Here is a 19,456-nt window from a genome sequence, read left to right on the forward strand (position 1 = left end):
AAGGATGCTTCTATTCCAAACACTTAAAATCATGGATGACCATCGACAGAGGAATGAAAAGAAGCTGTGGTACATATATACAATGGACTATTAGCCATTAAAAGGACTAAAATAATGCCATTTGCAGCAACATGGATGGACCTAGAGATTGTCATACTGAGTGAATTAAGTCATACAGAGAAAGAGAAATCATATGATATCATTTATATGTGGAATCTAAAAAAAAATGATACAAATGAACTTATTACAAAACAGAAACAGACTCACAGACTCAGAGAACAAACTTATGGTTACCGGGGGGAAGGGTGTCGGGGAGGGATAGTTAGGAAGTTTGGGATTGAGAGAAAAAAAAAAATTGTATATCACTATATTATGTACCTGTAAATTATATCTTATTGTACATCAACTATACATCAATAAAAAAGAAAAAAACAAACAAGGTCCTACTGTATAGCACAGGGAACTATATTCAATATCCTGTGATAAACCACAATGAAAAAGAATATAAAAAAGTATATATGTATAACTGAATCACTTTGCTGTACACTAGAAACTAACACATTATAAATCAACTATACTTCAATTAAAAACATAACAATGGATGAAAAATAAGATTATCAAAAAGATATGGCTGAACCCAAAATGAAGATAAATATGTCTCTGAGTTAGAAACAATAAAAATTCAAAAGAATAAACCATACAGTACCTAAAATGGAGCACAGGGAATAAAGAATGAGAAAGATGGCTGGATACTGACTCTATAGCAGGCAAATGGTCAGAGAAGTTCAGCTCCCACAGGTAACAGCAACAGAACAGAACCAGGTTTGCTGCTTGACACCAAGAGGTGGGGATGGGAATAGAATTTGCACAGCTTGGGTCGGGGGGTGGGGGGAGAAAGAAGATGTATGAAAAAGAATCAGGCTGGGTACTTCCCTGGTGGCACAGTGGTTAAGAATATGCCTGCCAATGCAAGGGACACGTGTTCAATCCCTGGTCCAGGAAGATCCCACATGCCACAGCGGAGCAACTGAGCCCATGCACCACAGCTACTGAGCCTGTGCTCTAGAGCCCGCGAGCCACAACTACTGAAGCCCGAGCACCCCAGAGCCCATTCTCCGCAACAAGAGAAGCCATTGCAATGAGAAGCCCACACACTGCAACGAAGAGAAGCCTCTGCTCGCTGCAGCTAGAGAAAGCCTGCACGCTAGAGAAAGCCTGCACGCATCAACGAAGACCCAAGGCAGCCAAAAATAAATAATTTTTTTTAAAGTTAAAAAAAAAAAAAAGAATCAGGCTGAAAACCTATTACCTATAGCTATATAGCTTTACAGGAGCTCTAAGCCTGGAGAGAAAAGAGGACAAAAATCCAGGCTCACAGCAAATTTAAAATTAACAATAATACCTTAATATCAAATATCAAGCCAGTATTCACATTTCCCCAACTGCTGTGTAGATATTTTTTCAGTTATTCTGTATTGATTGATATACAGTAAGTCCCCTACATACGAACCTCAGAGTTGCGAGCTTTCAAAGATGCAAACGTGCGTTCCATCAACATCATGCGTGAGTGAAACTGCAGCTTGCCCTCCATCTCCTATTGCTGACGATCCTTCAGCTCTACCATCTCCCATCTCCTCTCCCTCCTCCAGTCAGTAACTCTTCTTGCCTGTTCACTCGATGCCAGCCCCTTTATGCCAGCTGTTGTACTGTACCGCTGTACTTTTCAAGGTACTGTACCGTAAGATTAAAAATTTTTTTTGTGTGAAAAATATTATAAACCTATTACAGTACAGTATTATATAGCTGATTGTGTTAGTTGGGTACCTAGGCTAACTTGGACTTACGAACAAATTAGACTTGTGAACACACTCTCAGAATGGAACTCGTTCATATGTGGAGGACTTAACTGTATTTATCTCTTGTCTCCTTTCATTCATCATCCCTGTATCTTTTATTATTCACTTTCTTGCAATTCTTAGAATTTTGGGTTGGAAAAACCAGGCAGTTGTCCTGTAAAGATTCTCAGTATGAATTTTGTTGATGGCATCCCCATAGTGTTAACAAGTTTTTTTGGTGTTTTGTTTTTGTTTTGTCTTCTATTTCCTATAAATTGGTAAATTTAAAGGCTAGATCAGATTCATGATTATAACCTGAGGGCAAGACTAAGGCACAGACAGCATGGCATACTTCCAAAACAATGTATCTAAAAATTTATTTATTTATTTTTGGCTGTGTTGGGTCTTCAATTCTCTGCAAGGGCTTTCTATGGTTGTGGCAAGCGGGGGCCACTCTTCATCGCGGTGCGCGGGCCTCTCACTGTCGCGGCCTCTATTGTTGCGGAGCACAGGCTCCAGACGCGCAGGCTCAGTAATTGTGGCTCACGGGCCCAGTTGCTCTGCGGCATGTGGGATCTTCCCAAACCAGGGCTTGAACCCGTGTCCCCTGCATTAGCAGGCAGATTCTCAACCACTGCGCCACCAGGGAAGCCCCAAAACAATGTATCTAATATCTGGATATCTTTTTGTGATATTACCAACTATTGGTGATCTTTGCCTAGACATTATTCATTAGGAGATGCAAAATGGTGATATTCTAAGCCTATCACTGAGACTTCCCTGGTGGCGCAGTGGTTAAGAATCCGCCTATCAATGCAAGGGACACAGGTTCGAGCCCTGGTCCAGGAAGATCCCACATGCCGCGGAGCAACTAAGCCTGTGCGCCACAACTACTAAGCCTGCACTCTAGAGCCCGTGAGCCACAACTACTGAGCCCACGTGCCACAGCTACTGAAGCCTGCGCGCCTAGAGCCTGTGCTCCACAACAAGAGAAGCCACCGCAATGAGAAGCCCGCGCACCACAATGAAGAGTAGCTACTAGAGAAAGCCCGCACGCAGCAACGAAGACCCAACACAGCCAAAAAATATATAATAAACAAAGTCTATCAATCTTTATTAGAATACATCTATAGAAAGAAACTTCTCTTATTTGGTCACCCTGAGATCCAATTCATATAAGAAAGGTAGGATAAATGCTTATTTTTCTTTATTTATCAAAACTGTCAAAATAATGTTAGCCCAAAAGCAACTAAAGTATTTTTTTAAGTTTTAGCATCATTACGAACTCTAGGATTAAACATACTTGACTTGTTTCATTAGTTATTTTCTTTACTGATGTTCAAATTGTCCCCTTTTTTTAAATTTATTTTTTATTGAAGCACAGTTGAATTACAATGTTGTGTTAATTACTGCTGTACAGCAAAGTGACTCAGTTACACACATATATACATTCTTTTTCATATTCTTTTCCATTATGGTTTACCACAGGATATTGAATATAGCTCCCTGTGCTATACAGTAGGACCTTGTTGTTTATCCATTCTATATATACCAGTTTGCATCTGCTAATCCCAAACTCCCAATCAAACCCTCTCCTACCCCTCCCACTTGGCAACCACCAGTCTATTCTCCATGCCCCTGATTGTTTCTGTTCCCAAGACAGGTTCATTTGTGTCATATTTTAGATTCCACATATAAGTGATATCATATGGTATTTGTCTTTCACTTTGACTTACTTCACTTAGTATGATAATCTCTAGTTGCATCCATGTTGCTGCAAATGGCATTATTTAGTTCTTTTTTATGGCTGAGTTGTATTCCATTGTATGTATGTACCACTTCTTCTTTGTCCATTCATCTGTTGACAGACATTCACGTTGTTTCCATGTCTTGGCTACTGTGAATAGTGCTGCTATGAACATCGGGGTATGTGTATCCTGTATCTTTTTGAATTACAGTTTTGTCTGAATATCTGCCCAGGAGTGGGACTGCTGGATCATATGGTAATTCTATTTTTAGTTTTCTGCAGAACTTCCATTCTGTTTTCCATAGTGGCTGCACCAACTTACATTCCCACCAACGGTGTAGGAAGCTTCCCTTTTCTCCCCACACTCTCCAGCATTTGTTATTTGTAGACTTTTTAATGATGGCCATTCTGACCAGCATGAGGTGGTACCTCATTGTAGTTTTGATTTGCATTTCTCTAATAATTAGCAATGTTGAGCATCTTCTCATGTGCCTATGGGCCATCTGTATTTCTTCTTTGGAGAAATGTTATTAAGGTCTTCTGCCCATTTTTCGATTGGGTTGTTTTTTTTTTGTTGTCAAGTTGTATGAGCTGTTTGTATATTTTGGAAATTAATCCCTTGTCAGTAGCATCATTTGCAAACATTTTCTCCCATTCTGTAGGTTGTCTTTTTGTTTTGTTTATGGTTTCCTTTGCTATGCAAAAGTTTGTAAGTTTGATTAGGTCCCATTTGTTTATTTTGGCTTTTATTTCTATTGCCTTGGGAGACTGACCTAAGAAAACATTGGTACAATTTATGTCAAAGAATGTTTTGCCTATGTTCTCTTCTAGGAGTTTTATGGTATCACGTCTTATGTTTAAGTCTTTAAGCCATTTTGGGTTTATTTTTGTGTATGGTGAGAGGGCACATTGTAACTTCTTTGATTTACATGTGGCTGTCCAACTTTTCCAACACCACTTGCTGGAGAGACTTTTTCCCATTGTATATTCCTTTTTTTTTTTTGGCTGCTCCGCGCAACATGTGAGATCTTTGTTCCCCAACCAGGGATCAAACCTGCACCCCCTACAGTGGAAGCATGGAGTTCTAATCACTGGACTGCCAGGGAATCCTCTCCCATTGTATATTCTGGCCTCCTTTGTCGAAGATTAATTGATCGTAGGTGTGTGGGTTTATTTCTGGGCTCTCTATTCTGTCCATTGATCATATACCTGTTTTTGTGCCAGTACCATGCTTTGTAGTATTGTCTGAAGTCTGGGATGGTTATGCCTCCCAATTTGTTCTTTTTCTTCAGGATTGCTTTGGCAATTCTGGTCTTTTATGGTTCCATATGAATCTTAAGATTATTTGTTCTAGTTCTGTGAAAAAGGTCATGGATAATTTGATAGGGATCGCATTAAATCTGTAGATTGCTTTCAGTAGTATGACCATTTTAACAATATTAATTCTTCCAATCCAAGAGCATGGGATATCTTTCCATTTCTTTGTATCATCTTCAATTTCCTTTATTAATGTTTTACAGTTCTCAGCGTATAAGTCTTTCACCTCCTTGGTGAGGTTTATTCCTAAGTATTTTATTTTTGGGGCTGAGATATTTAAAAGCATTGTTTTTTTTACATTCCCTTTCTGATATTTCATTGTTGGTGTAAAGAAACGCAACCAATTTCTGTATGTTAATCTTATACCCTGCTACCTTGCTGAATTCGTTTATCAGTTTTAGTAGTTTTTAGGTGGAGTTTTTAGGGTTTTCTATATATAGTATCATATCATCTGCATATAATGCAATTGTCCCCCTTTTGACCAATGGGATCTTATTCAGGATGGCTCTTAGGTTGTTTTGACACTACCCTCTTTTTAGTTGCTCTATTGCTTTCTGACAAGACATTCTAGGAAAAAAAAAAAAAACACTCGAGTTGCTCTCCTGGCATTCTCACCTTTGTACAATCCCCTCCATTAAGTATGAGTGGGACCTGTGACTTGCTCCTAATCAGTAAAACATGACAAAGGTGACAAAATGTTAAAAATGATTACATATACATAATTATATTACATAAGACTGTAACCCCTGTTAATAGGACACTCTTTCTCTCCCTTACCGGCTTTGAAGAAAGCAGCTGCCATGTTGTAAGCTGCCTATGGAGAGGGTCATGAGGCAAGGAGCTAAGAACAGCCTCCCAGACAACAGCCAACAAGAAACTAAGGCTTTCAGTTGGGCACCCTCCAAGGAACTGAATGCTGCCAACAACCACATGAACTTGGAAGCAGATCTTTCCCCAGCTGAACCTCAGATGAGACCCCTGCCATGGACAACACCATAATAGCAGTTTTGTGAAACCCTGTAGCAGAGGACCCAGTTAAGGGGGTGGTGGAAATGTGTGTTACTGTAAACCTTTGAGCTTGTGGTACTATTGATAATATATGCAGGCTCATCTCCTACACTTCCTGCCTTAGACTTGGAAAATGCCCATTTTGACCACTAGTTTACTTTTATTGTGAAAGGATATTTAAAGATCACAATGTGAGCATCAAGAGTGCTATTGGGTTGGTCACTGTTTCTAGACCTTTTAAGTCAACAGGGCCAGAAAATGCATACATTTTAATAAGTTAAATTATTGCATGAGTGCATACAGGTGCTTCTACTCAAATTTAGTACTATAGGGTTTTTACATAATTTCACTACATCTGCTTTAGCAACATGGATACAAGGTTGAAATTATCACACTAAGTGAAGTAAGCCAGAAAGAAAAAGGCAAATATCATATGATATCACTTATATGTGGAATCTAAAATATGACACAAATGAACCTATCTATGAAACAGAAACAATCACAGACATAGAGAAGAAACTGGCGGTTGCCATGGGGGAGGGGGTTGGGGGAGGGAAGAGTGGGAGGCTGGAGTTAGCAGATGTAAGCTTTTATATACAGAATGGGTAAACAAGGTCCTACTGTATAGCACAGAGAACTATATTCAATATCCTAGGATAAATCATAACAAAGGAATATTTTTTAAAAAAGAATGTTTATATATGTATAACTGAATCACTGTGCTGTACAGCAGAAATGAACACAACATTGTAAATCGACTATACTTCAATTAAAAAAATGGGACTTCCCTGGCAGTCCAGTGGTTAAGACTTCGCCTTCTAATGCAGGGGGTGCGGGTTTGATCCCTAGTCGGGGAGCTGAGATCCCACGTGCCTTGTGGCCAAAAAGCCAAAACATAAAACAGAAGCAATATTGTAACAAATTCAATAAAGCCTTTAAAAAATGGTCCACATCAGAAGTATTAAAAAAAAAAAAAAACACTACATCTCCTTTAAATAATGCTAAAAGTCTCAGTTTTCAACAAAACCAATATATTCACTCATTTCAATTAGCCCACAACACACGCACTACACAGTACTGAAATACAATGCATACACTGCCACCAAAATTATGATTATAATAGTTCAAGACTTGTTTTCCTTCTCTGTCATCCTTCCTGCACTCTCTTCCCAGGGTCTATTCCAGTGGGGAATATCATGAGTCAGTCAAGTCATTGCCTTTTTTTTTTTTTAACCCCACATTTGTTTATTTATTTATTTTTGGCTGTGTTGGGTCTTCGTTTCTGTGCGAGGGCTTTCTCTAGTTGTGGCAAGCGGGGGCCACTCTCTATCGCGGTGCACGGACCTCTCACTATCGCAGCCTCTCTTGTTGCGGAGCACAGGCTCCAGACGCGCAGGCTCAGTAGTTGTGGCTCACGGGCCTAGTTGCTCCGCGGCATGTGGGATCCTCCCAGACCAGGGCTCGAACCCGTGTCCCCTGCATTGGCAGGCAGATTCTCAACCACTGTGCCACCAGGGAAGCCCAAGTCATTGTCTTTTAAAGTCACTTGGCGTAGTTTCACTCTGGTGTCCACCAAGTGAATACACGTAAAATTCATGTTTTGCTTTACTTTTAATTTTTAGAGACCTAAAAAAAATTTTTAATAATTATGCAAAATATTTACATGGCTCCAAAGTCAGGTCTAAAGAAAAAGGAAAATTCAGAACATAAATTGTACCCTTGTGCTCTTCTACACTATGTTCCTCTCCCCCATAACAAACTGTCATTTTTTTTAGATTTCATTCAATACTCTTCTAAATATGAGTGCGCTCTCTCTCTCTCTCTCTATATATATATACACACACACATACACGCACACAAACACACACACACACATCCTTATCTCCCTCTTTCTCAGTACATGATTTCATATTAGAAACACTTCTTTCCACCTTGCATTTTTCTTTTAACTGTCCCAGAACAAACTTAGTTTGCAACTAGAGGAAGAGTGGGCCAGGGAGAAACGGTTAAAAAATAAATAAATAATTTGGAGGTGGGGGTGGGAATGATCACTAAGAGTGAAAAGCGTAAAAAAGAAGAAAACCTCCACTTAAAATGAACTTAATAAACCAATAATCCAAAACATAGGAAGAAATCTAATGATGAGGGGAAAAAAAACCCACTAAAAACATGAATTCACACCAGATAGTATTAGTTTTATGTAACAGTCTGACAAAGATTTAAAAATTTGAACATGTTAAAGATGTCAGATAAAGGAATTTTTTTATAAAATAGCACAACGGTTATAAAACAAAAACAGAGAACTGAAACAGGCAGGTATATATGAAAAAGCAATTTCAAATCTAAGAAATGAAAATTGTAAATACTGGCATGTAGACTCAATAGACAGAATAAACTCTAAACTGGACAGTAGCAGAGGAAAAAAGTAAATTGCTACACTGTACCAAATTCACCTGGTATAAGGCATAGAAAAAAAAAACAAAACTGAAAGAGCAATTAAAATAGAGGATAAACTAAAAGACTCCAACATAGGTCTACCAAAAGAGAAGAAAAGTAAAAATAACAAAAGCAATATTTGAATAGCTGAGAATTTTCCAAAACTGAAGACAATCTGATTCCTCAGATTATATGTATACTCTGAGTATTAGTTAGATATAGAGAAATAGGTCCACACTCACAGTGCACTACGGTAAAACTGCAAAATACCAAGCACAAAGAGCTGCAACTTTTAAGAAAATAACTAACCAGACTACTTCACAACAAATGTCCATAACAACTTAAGAAAACCACATGCAAACACTGGCATCCCTGAAATATTTACAAATTTATAATGTCATATGGGGGTCGGGGGAGAGTGAAGACTTCAAAGTTTACTAGATAACTATCCATACCTTAACATTCTTACATAATTATTTACCTATGACTCTAAAAGCAAGGTGTGGACAATACATAATACTACTAACTCAAAGATTTACTTCAAAGTATCTACTAAATTTACACATTTTAGTCCTTAAAAAAAAAAACTGAAATGCTAAGTAGTGAAACTTTGGAGAAAAGAAAACAGCAGCATAGAAGGGAAGAAACAAAAATCAATTCCTGGGAAAACAATTGTGAAAGGCAACATTGAACTTTATAGGACAACATGCACGAATACCTTTATAACCCTGAGGCAGGAAAGGATTTCTTCAACAAGACACAAAGTACAAACCATAAAAGGAAAATCCTGAGAAATTCAACTAAATTAAAATGTTTAACTTTTATTAACAAAGAAACCATACAAAAGTGAAAACGACAAGGCACAAAATGGGAAAAGACATTTGTGATACATGATCCACAGAGAATTAGTATTCAGAACATATAAAGAAGTCCTATCAAAAAGAAAGACAAACCCAACAGTCATTTCTGAGAAAAGGAAACAAAAATGGCCAGGAAACATTTGAAAAGACATCTCCCCTCAGTAAGCAAAAATGCACCAACTACAAGATATCAATTCAACCCAACAAGCTGTCTAACTTTAGTATTTACCAACATCAAGTACAGTAGACTTTTGAACAACACGGGAGTGAAATGTGAGGGTGTTATACACAGATTTTTTTCAATAGTAAATACTACAGTACTATACAACATGCAGTTAGTTTAATTTGTGATGCCAAACCATGGATCGAGAGGAACAGGGGATACAGAGGGCCAACTATAAATTATAGGCAGAATTTCAAGTGCACAGAGGTCAGCATCCCGAACCCCCCCAAGTTGTTCAAGGGTCAACTGTATAGGCCAGAATGTGGAGCCATCACATGTATACACTAGTGAGGAGAATAAACTGGTACAATTATATTGGAAAACAACTCAGCGCTACCTACAGTAAAGCTGAAAATGTACCTCCCCTACAATTCAGCAATTCCACTCCCAACTAGGTATAAAGTCCGACACAATTTACTCAAACTGCAAATCTCAACATTAGTGGGTAGCAAAAATCAACTTAGTGGGTCTTGATTAGCATTCTTATTCTTAATGAAACGAAGTAGCATCACATGGGGTTTTTTTCCCCAAGAAACTTTGTTACATATGTATACGTCTGATAATGTATTGAGTCTCATAATGTAAAATTTATTTCTTATCGTAAGTAGTAACAAAAAAAGTTTTTTAAAACACTGTACTAAAGACAGTAAGGATGCAAGTGCACCAAGAGACCTATACAAGGTATTCATAGCAGAACTGTTTATAATAGCAAAAGAAAACTGGAAACTACCCAAATGCCCATCAACAGATAATAAACAAGGCGGCAAATTTACATACAATGAAACTCCAGGTAGAAGTGAAAGTGAATGAATTAGAGCTATATACAAGATGGTGGAAGAATATCTGGACAATAAAGTTGAGGAGAAAAAGGAAGTTGCAAATAAACTCATACAGAAGGATCCCATTTAGTGTTCAAAAACAGAAAAAAAAAAAAGATACAAAAAGGGATTATACACCACAGTAACTGAAACTATATCCAGAAATGAAAATACCAAATTATATGAGAAGCTTGAGAAATTCACATCACAGAAATCATGTTCAGCCAACCTGAGATATCCAGGTTAGGAAAACTATGTAAAATAATTACGGAGCACATTTCAAATGAACATGACTTCCCAATAAACTAAACAAGTACAGGCCAGAAGCACACAAATGAATTCAACCTGTGCATGGATATTAAAAATTTAAGGGACCTCCCTGGTGGCACAGTGGTTAAGAATCTGCCTGCCAACGCAGGGGACATGGGTTCAAGCCCTGGTCTGGGAAGATCCCACATGCCGCGGAGCAAATAAGCCCATGCGCCACAACTAATGAGCCTGCACTCTAGAGCCCGCGAGCCACAACTACTGAGCCCGTGTGCCACAACTAATGAAGGCCGCGCGCCTAGAGCCCATGTTCCGCAACAAAAGAAGCCACCCCAATGAGAAGCCCAAGCACCGCACGAAGAGTAGCCCCTGCTCACTGCAACTAGAGAAAGCCCACGCACAGCAACGAAGACCCAACGCAGCCAAAAACAAATAAAAATACATTTATTTTTAAAAAAAGTTTAAGGAAACATTTTAAATGTTCAACAACATAGTATTCAGAACATTAGGGAGCTTTCAAAGTACAGCCTAGCTTGTTCAAATTTACTTCAAAAGTAACCAGATCTAAACATATGCAATCACTAAATAATTTATGTATATATTTCATTCAGAACACTTACATTGCTGATCAACCAAGATTAACTAGTACTAAGAAGTACTTTTGCTGAAATTCGTGCATTAAATTTTGTTTTCCATCCCACTCCCAAGAGTAAACCTGAAACCCTTATTCCTGAACTCTCACTTTCCATGGCACTGCACGTAAATCAACTAGCCATGCTAATGGAGAAGGCGGATGGCACAAATGACAAGTAAAGCAATTGGCAAAATTAGCAGTAATCCAAGTCAGGAAGATTCAAATTCTAGTCTCAAGTTTGTTTGTTTGAATACATACAAATTTTAACATTATTAGTTTGACTTTCTCATGATCCGTTTAATCAGTGGTGTCTGAAAGGAATGATACAACTTTCCTAAGTCATTATTTAAGCCTTAAAGGAACGTATTACATGCCTTTTTGTATTTGGACAATGCTTTTTTAAATCATTATTTCTTACTCCAGATCTGTCATTTAAATATGGCTAGATATGGAGAGTTCCTTAAAATACGTGATATATCTAGCTCCTCACTTATATAATTGCCATGTGGGTAATCTGTAGTTAAATTATGAAGTACTTTTTCAAAAAAATGAAAACTGGGAACTGAAATAATTATATAATATTTCCTATTAAAGTATTCATATTTGAAAAAAAAATGACAAGTAAAGCAGAAGGCTCAATGAGTCCCAATCATTTTCAAACATCAGGCAATTGATTCATTCATTAAACTGAGCACTACCTAAGTGCCAGAAATATACTTCACAATGGTGAGCAAGAAAGTTCCCGCCTCATAGTGCTTATATTCTTAGAGGTGAAACAGATATCAAGCATATAAATAAACAAGCATATATTATAATGTTAGGTAATAACTGATCATGCAGTGAAGAAAAATAAGGCTGAGACAAAGAATAAAGAGGACATGCATTTTGCTGATCAGGGTTGGCCTTTCTGAAATAACCACTGAGCAATGCATACAAGATCACAGGGCAGTAAAACTCATAATGCACATACCCAGGAATTAAGACTGAAAAAATTTCTTGTAAATTAAAAAGATCATAGTCTACCTATTGCTTTCTCTATAAAACACTTTATAGAATTTGGTTTTAAATGGCTTTTACTATTTTCTCTCCTTGGAAAACTTTAAGTACTCAAATTTAAGTCACTAGCTTTAAGAGTTAATTCTCTAACTCCAGGGGAAAAAAATCTTTATAACCTTAATGTAGCTTTCTAATACCTAACATCAGACAATTGCACATAGACAGTGCCTTACTCTTGTTTTCAGAAAGCATTCTTACGAAACAGCTCAATGTATGAGAATGGGCTCTAGAGTCAGAATATCTAGTTCAAATTCAGGTTCCTCCTTTCATTTGCTTCGTCTTTGGACAAATTATTTAACCTGCCTCCCTCGTTTCCACCAAATACTATCTATCTCATTAGGATGCAGAGAGGATAAATATGATACTGTACATTAAGTATTTACAAAGCCTTACAACAAATAAGCACTCTAATGTTAGCTATCACTTATGTAGCAACTACTAAGATAATATAAGCAAGGCAAATGAGTTTCCGGCAAGTAAATCCACACATACAGTAAGTGGTATTAACTAGCAAAGCCAAATTCAAACCCAAGTTCTTCAGACTCCCTAGCACCCACACTCTTTCCACTTACACCACACATTATATAATTAAAGAACTGAGCAATAAGAAACTTGCACAAACCTTAGAATTAATAAGGTCTAAGACCTGTAGGGCTCCTAACTACTGACTTCCAGACCAGACTGTTTCCTTGGCAACTTAAATGATTCATGTGTAAGAATAAATAATAATCATCCCACATTTTCCAGTGAGAATGTAGCATAACATCAGGTCTCCTGACAAAGTAATTACTAAAAATCATATAAGTTCTGATAACTAATTACAGATGTCACTCAGAACCAAAAATAAAGAAATGTGGATAAATGACATTCTCCTCTAGTAATGGCAGGCAGCTAGGATCCTATGGCCCCCGTGAAAACTGTTCAATATGGAAGCTATCTTAAAGGACCTCTCACTGGATTAAATGACATTTCTCCCCTTGGTTAAAAATACATGGGCTTGGGTCTATAGAAAGCTAAATGCTTCTGGCTAGCAACCTACTCACCTATACATTTGCTTATTTCTATAAATCGATTAGATGACAGAATAAAGACAAAGCTGTTATTTCTATGAAAACTAAGTTAAATCTTTGGAAGCCTTGATAAGGATTGGAAAAATCTAGAATGATTTTGAAGTTCGAATGTTTCATTACACCAAAAAAAAGCAATACTAGAAATTACAGACAATGCTTTTAAGGAATGATGTATAGAAAAAAGATCAGGAGACACCCTACTCAAAGACAAGAGATTGATCCAAATAAAAAGAGAGGCAAATAAAAGTAAAAGTAAATGCTTAAAATTAAAACAAAGTGCACAGATACCTCAAGTTCTTGCTTTAACCAAACTTTTTAAATTACCTAACTAATGGTCCTAATCACGTGGGACAGGTAAGACAGTCTCCGCCACATTCAAACATCACTCCCTCCACCAAGGGGTTCCCAAAGGTTCCCTGCCACTTTTCTTCTGCTCTCTGACTGCTCCTAGGAAAGGAGCAAAGTGAAAACTACATGTGTCCAAAAATGAGTATGCATCACAGTAAAAAAAAAAAAACAAAAAACTGCAGGATAAAGATTTTAATTCACTTGTAATAAACACATCTTTAATAAATCTTTATTGAGCACCTGTTATGTGCCAAGCACTGCCCTAAACCCTTAGAATCCATCAATAAACAAAAGGAGACAAAAAGCCCTGTCCTCATAGAGGTTACATTATAGCGTACGTCTGGGGGCAGAGAGAAGAGATAATAAACATGATCAACAAGGAAATTATATAGTTTGTTGAAAGGTGACAATTGCTATGGAAAACAGAACAGGGTAGAGAGATCATAAGTAGGGAAGTGCAGCTTTAAATAGAAGGCAGATCATTTTGAAAAACATTTTAAGAGCAAAGATTTAAAGGAGACAAGGCAATCAGTCATGTAGATACCTTTCAGAAAAAATGACTGAAGGAGGAGTAACAGCCAGTGTAAAGGCTCTAAGACAGCCAGTGGGGCTGGAGTGAAATAAGCAGGAGGCAGAGTAGTAGCTAACTTAGGAGAGGTAAGGGAGGATGGGGAGAGTAGGAGTATCCAGATTCTCTAAGACACTGTAGACCATAAGGACTTTGGATTTTACTCTGCATATGGGAAGTCACTGCAGGGTTTTGAGGAAAGAAGTGGTATGATCTGGTTGCTCTGTTGAAAAAGACTTTAGAGAGCTAGGATAGAAGCAGAGAAACCCATTAGGAGGTTAACTGCAGAAATATAGGCAAGAGAGAGAAGACTGGTTTGGACTAGCCTAATGAGCAATGGAGGTGGTAAGAAGTGATTTGATTCTGGATATATTTTCAAGATAAGATTGAGCCAAGAATGCCAAGTATGAATGAGACAAATCAGGGATGACTCCATTTTTCTTTTCACCTGAATATTGGATAGAGCTGCCATCTAATAAGATGGATTAGCCTGCACCTACAGCAGGTTTAAAGAGGAACATGGAATTTTAGTTTGAGTTTACTACTTCACATCCAAACAGAAATTCAGAACAGGTCGTACAGAATACAGGAGGTAAGTCTGGACTGTAGATATAAAAATGGAAGCCATCAGCATATAGGTATTTAAAGCCATGACACTGGATGAGATCACCAGAGGAGTATAAAAAGAAAGGTGAACCAAGGATTGAGCACTTCAAGAATGAGAACGAATCATAAACACAGAACGAGCAGAGCAATTAGTGAGAAGAGAAACCCAAAAAGCAATGTCCTGGAAGGAGGGGAGTATAAACAATTCATTTAAGTTCCACTTAGTGTACAAATCACTTTGCTGAAACTAGACTTGAGGTTAGAAGTTCTTAATCAGCCTGTAGTAGTTAAGGTGATAGGTAAAATACTAAATCACAACTTTTTTAAAAGGAGGTCACTTCTTACACATTTCCTAGGAGTATCAGATTTCCTACTAGAGTCATTACTAAAACTATTCTTAGTACTAAAAGTATACTATTTTGCCTATTTTATCTTTTTAAGATAAAACCAATTAAAAACGTATACCATTTTAAAAATTAATTTTAAAAGCCTAAATAACACTGCAATCAAACTCGAAGACCGAAAAAAACATTTAAACACCAATTCAACACCCTGGCATGCAAACAGTTATAAACTGTCATTACTTTTCTCTTTCTAGAGCTCAGATACAGAAGATTAAGTTAAATCAAACTCCTTAGTTATGGTACTAAAGGTTTTTCCCCTTTCTGTTTAATTTTCTGTTTATAGAAAAAAATAGCTTATATTCTTATCCAAACCAATGTTTAACCTGTGCTTTGTATATAAACTACATTTTTAAGATCAGAACACCCAAAGTCATGTTCACAAAAACTGAAAGAGGAAGCAATGAAACTCAACTTTATTTATGCATAAAAGTGATCATTTCTAAAGAAACAATTACTTGCTTCTAGCCTCTAAGTATCCTCTGGATTTACCTGCAAAATAACTAAAAACATAAACAGTATACAGAAAAAGCAGCTTACAAGACGTTATCCTCAAACGTTCGAATGTTCTTGAAAAGCATAGTCTCTCTTCATTTCCTTTTTACACATTAGGTCAGATTCCTAAGAAACCCATACCATTACGTTTATTAACAACTTAAATTTTTTACAAAGTATTGTGAGATCTTTTAGATTAAAACTTTCTTTGCTATAAAACGTTATAGGGGCTTCCCTGGTGGCGCAGTGGTTGAGAGTCTGCCTGCCAATGCAGGGGACACGAGTTCGAGCCCTGGTCTGGGAAGATCCCACATACCGCGGAGCGACTAGGCCCGTGAGCCACAGCTACTGAGCCTGCGCGTCTGGAGCCTGTGCTCCGCAACAAGAGAGGCCGCGACAGTGAGAGGCCCGCGCACCGCGATAGAGAGTGGCCCCCGCTTGCCACAACTAGAGAAAGCCCTCGCACAGAAACGAAGACCCAACACAGCCAAAAATAAAATAAATAAATTAAAAAAAAAAAGTTAAAAAAAAAAGTTATAATAAGTATGCAATTAAAAATACACCTTCCATATATTTCAAGTAAAATTCAAGATAAGTTACCAACAGTATCAATCTTAACACAAGTCCTTTAAAGTAAGCCTCAAAAAAGCTTTCACTTCTCAGGCCCTTTATAAAAGTCATACTGACTGTCCTTTAACATCTAATTATTAAAATGTTCTCCCCCCTAAAAGCAGGTTAAAGCCTACAACCTGGAAAGAGGCATGGAGTGAGAGACAGATGAAAACACCTGCATCAAGCAGAAGAGACTATGATATTAAAGGAGGATACAGAAAAAACTAAACTGGAAACAAATTCATAAATTAATGGCTCTTCATAATGTTGACTCTGAGCCATCAAGAAAGGGTTATAGAATACTCAATATCTTTTATAATTTTAAAGTGTTTAACATTTTTAAGAAAAAATTTCATCAGGCTTTGTTATATTTTAAGTTTCAGTATGAATCTCACAAAGGTAAACAGAGCACTTCATTCTCTAAGTGCACCTGATAGAGTTGGTTACACTGCTAAGGCTGCAAAATTAGAAAAGACATTTCTAACTCAATGTTGGGGGGAAGGAAAGAGGGGTGAATTAATGAATTTTTCTTAGAATCTACAAACAATAAACCCAGTTATTTCTTGTTAGATCCCTGAACAAGAGGATGTGGGGAGTCGGGGGTGGGGCGGGGGGGGCTTGTTTATCAGAGAACACATTAAATATGAAAGTATTTATAGCAAGGTATGTCTACCCAAAACACAGAGCAACTCAAGAGTACTCCAGTGTTATTCTTGGGACAATCATAAGTCTCATCAGCAACTACTTTAGCCAGACTGAAGACAGTGATGCCATTCACCTGCTAGGTGAGGCAGGGAGAAGTGCAACCTAATTAACCAATAATTCAAACTTTAAGACAATTCCTACACAATTCAGAGTGTTTAGTTCACCCCAAGGTGTGTATCTTTAGCAGGCTATGGGTGTCTAAATTTCTCAAGCGTTTCCACAAAGCGTCTCAAAAAAAGCACAACTTTGAACAGTTAACTTCAACTGCAGCTTTTTAAGCAGTGTTTATTCAGATACCTGCTAAGGAATCCTTTTCTGGAAGAGGCGCAACCATGAATTTAGATTCCTGCTTCCGCCCACAAGGAAGAGCTAAGATTAAACAGCCCGCTCTTGAACCTAATCAGGGTGCAGTTGGCCGAGGTTAGGATGCCGCTCCCCGCGTCTGGGGATGCCGGTCTCTGGTACACATGCTGCCTCACGACCGACGCGCGGTGCTGCACATGCCACACCAGTTGTCGGATTACCGTACGACTTTTCTAGGCTGCCGGTTGGGTTTTCTGCCGAGGTCCCCAACGCCAAAAATCTCATTGTTGGAGACTGAAGGGGGGAGGGGGAATCAGTAAGGAAGACACACCCCTCAGGGAGAGGAAGGATAACTTCCCCAGTCTCAAGGGCGGTCCACAGATTTTTTCCAAACTCTGCCTTCACGCTGCTTTCCCATGCCCAACCGCCCCTCTCTAGGACCCGGGGGCGAGCACAGGGCGGCGGGAGGGGGCACTGGAAGGGCCGAACGCCGCTTCCCCCAGTACCCCGAGAGCGGCGAGGGCTGGAATTCCAGCATGGCGTAAGTGTGGCCCAGCTCCCGCCCAGGGAGGCCTCCGGGGACGCGCTCCCTCCGTCCACCGGCCGAGGAGGCGGTAATCAGCCTTCCTTCCCGGGGGCCCTCACGTCCGGCTAAAAATAGGCGCCTCGGTCACCCCAGGGCCCTCTCCGGCCGACCTCGCCCTCGGGAGACGTCCTCGGACGAGACACCGCGGCGGAACCGGGATCAGGCCCGCGGCGGCCCGGCGAGGCCGAGAGGCCGCTCGGAGCCCGCCCGCCTCGGTGGCCCGGCCCAAGCAGGAGCCCGGCGGCGGCGCCCCGGCGCCCGAGGCCTACCCGGCGGGGGCGGCGGCGGGCGGTGTCCCAGCCCCACGGCCGCGCACCCCCCCCGACCGCCCGACGCGGCCCTCCAGTCTGCCTGGGACCCCGCGGCCGGCGCAACCCTCCCCTCTCCGCGGTCCCCGCGGCCGGAGCCCGGGCCCGGCGCAGCCCGCTCTCCCTTACCCTGCGCGGCCGAGGAAGGATACCGGAAAGACGCGGCAGCACCGGCAGTACAGCCCGGGCCGCCCGCTCCGAGTGGCCGCCGCCGCCGCAGTATCTCAGGTGCCGTCGCGCCTCCCGGCAGGAAACGGGCGGTTTCGGGGCGGGGCGGCCCCGGCACGTCCCGGCGTCTGGGCCGGCGGTGCCCGGAGACCGGCCCCTTAAAGGGACAGGCGTCGCCGCCTCGGCCCCCGCGCGCTCTCCCGCGCGCTCGGGTAAGTCCCAGCGTCTGGCGGGCTCGGGATTCCGGGGCTTTCCTCCCGAGATAACGTCCCGCAGCTAGGTGGAAGGTGGGAGCTCTGGGGCCCGAGGCTCAGCGGAATTCCCTTCGTGCGGGAGCCCTGCTCTCTCTGTCTCTCTCTGTCTCTCTCTGTCTTTCCCCCAAAACTGGTTTCGTCTTGCATGGCCCTCCAACCTGGCCCCTCAGACTGGATTTTTTTTTTTTTCTCTTCCTTATGATTTTCTTTTTTTGAATTTTTGAATTTTATTTTATTTTATTTTTTTACACAGCAGGTTCTTATTAGTTATCCATTTTATACATATTAGTGTATATATGGATTTTTTTTTTTTTTTTATCCTTAAGCAAATGGTACTCGATTTCACCTAGCCCTCCCAGATTCCTCCCCAGAAATCAATAGAAAACGAAATCATCCGTTCCTCTGTCTCAAGAGTTTTTCTCTGAATTCTCCTTCGGGCAACCCTGGAGCCAAAGAGAGAGAGAAATTTTAAACGGACCCAAATAAATTGTGTGCAAATATTATGAAGCTGTTGTGTCTGCCAGCCGATGGCCATTCATTAAGCCCAGGTAAATAACTGTAAGCTACAGAGGAAAGGAAAGGTTGGCCAGAATCCCTGCTTATTAGTTTGCTCTTTGCTAAAAGAATGATAGCTATCTTCCTGGTCCACTGGCAAATGAGATGTGTTTATTACTTACTGCTTATCAATCTCTCGCAGAATACTAGGCATTGTCCAGAACATACACAAAACACCCACAGGCTCTCCTCAAATGTTATGAGAGCTCAAAATAATTCAAAACCTTTTAGAGGGTGGATAGAGACACATAAAATTAGGACTCATCACTAACACCT

General features: G+C 39.9%; 1 protein-coding gene across 11 annotated transcripts in view; it reads right to left on the minus strand.

The window, feature by feature from the left end:
* The window catches only part of KTN1 (kinectin 1), a 117,615-nt gene extending 99,127 nt beyond the window's left edge, over positions 1-18,488 (minus strand). For all 11 annotated transcript variants that reach the window (XM_082386449.1, XM_082386448.1, XM_082386456.1 and 8 more), the window contains exon 1: positions 18,333-18,488. The gene's annotated coding sequence lies outside the window, so the exon portion shown is untranslated. The remainder of the gene's footprint in view (positions 1-18,332) is intronic.
* Positions 18,489-19,456: the final 968 nt, after the last annotated feature.

This window comes from Balaenoptera borealis (assembly GCF_965194805.1).
Source record: "Balaenoptera borealis genome assembly, chromosome: 3".
Taxonomy (NCBI): Eukaryota; Metazoa; Chordata; class Mammalia; order Artiodactyla; family Balaenopteridae; genus Balaenoptera; species Balaenoptera borealis.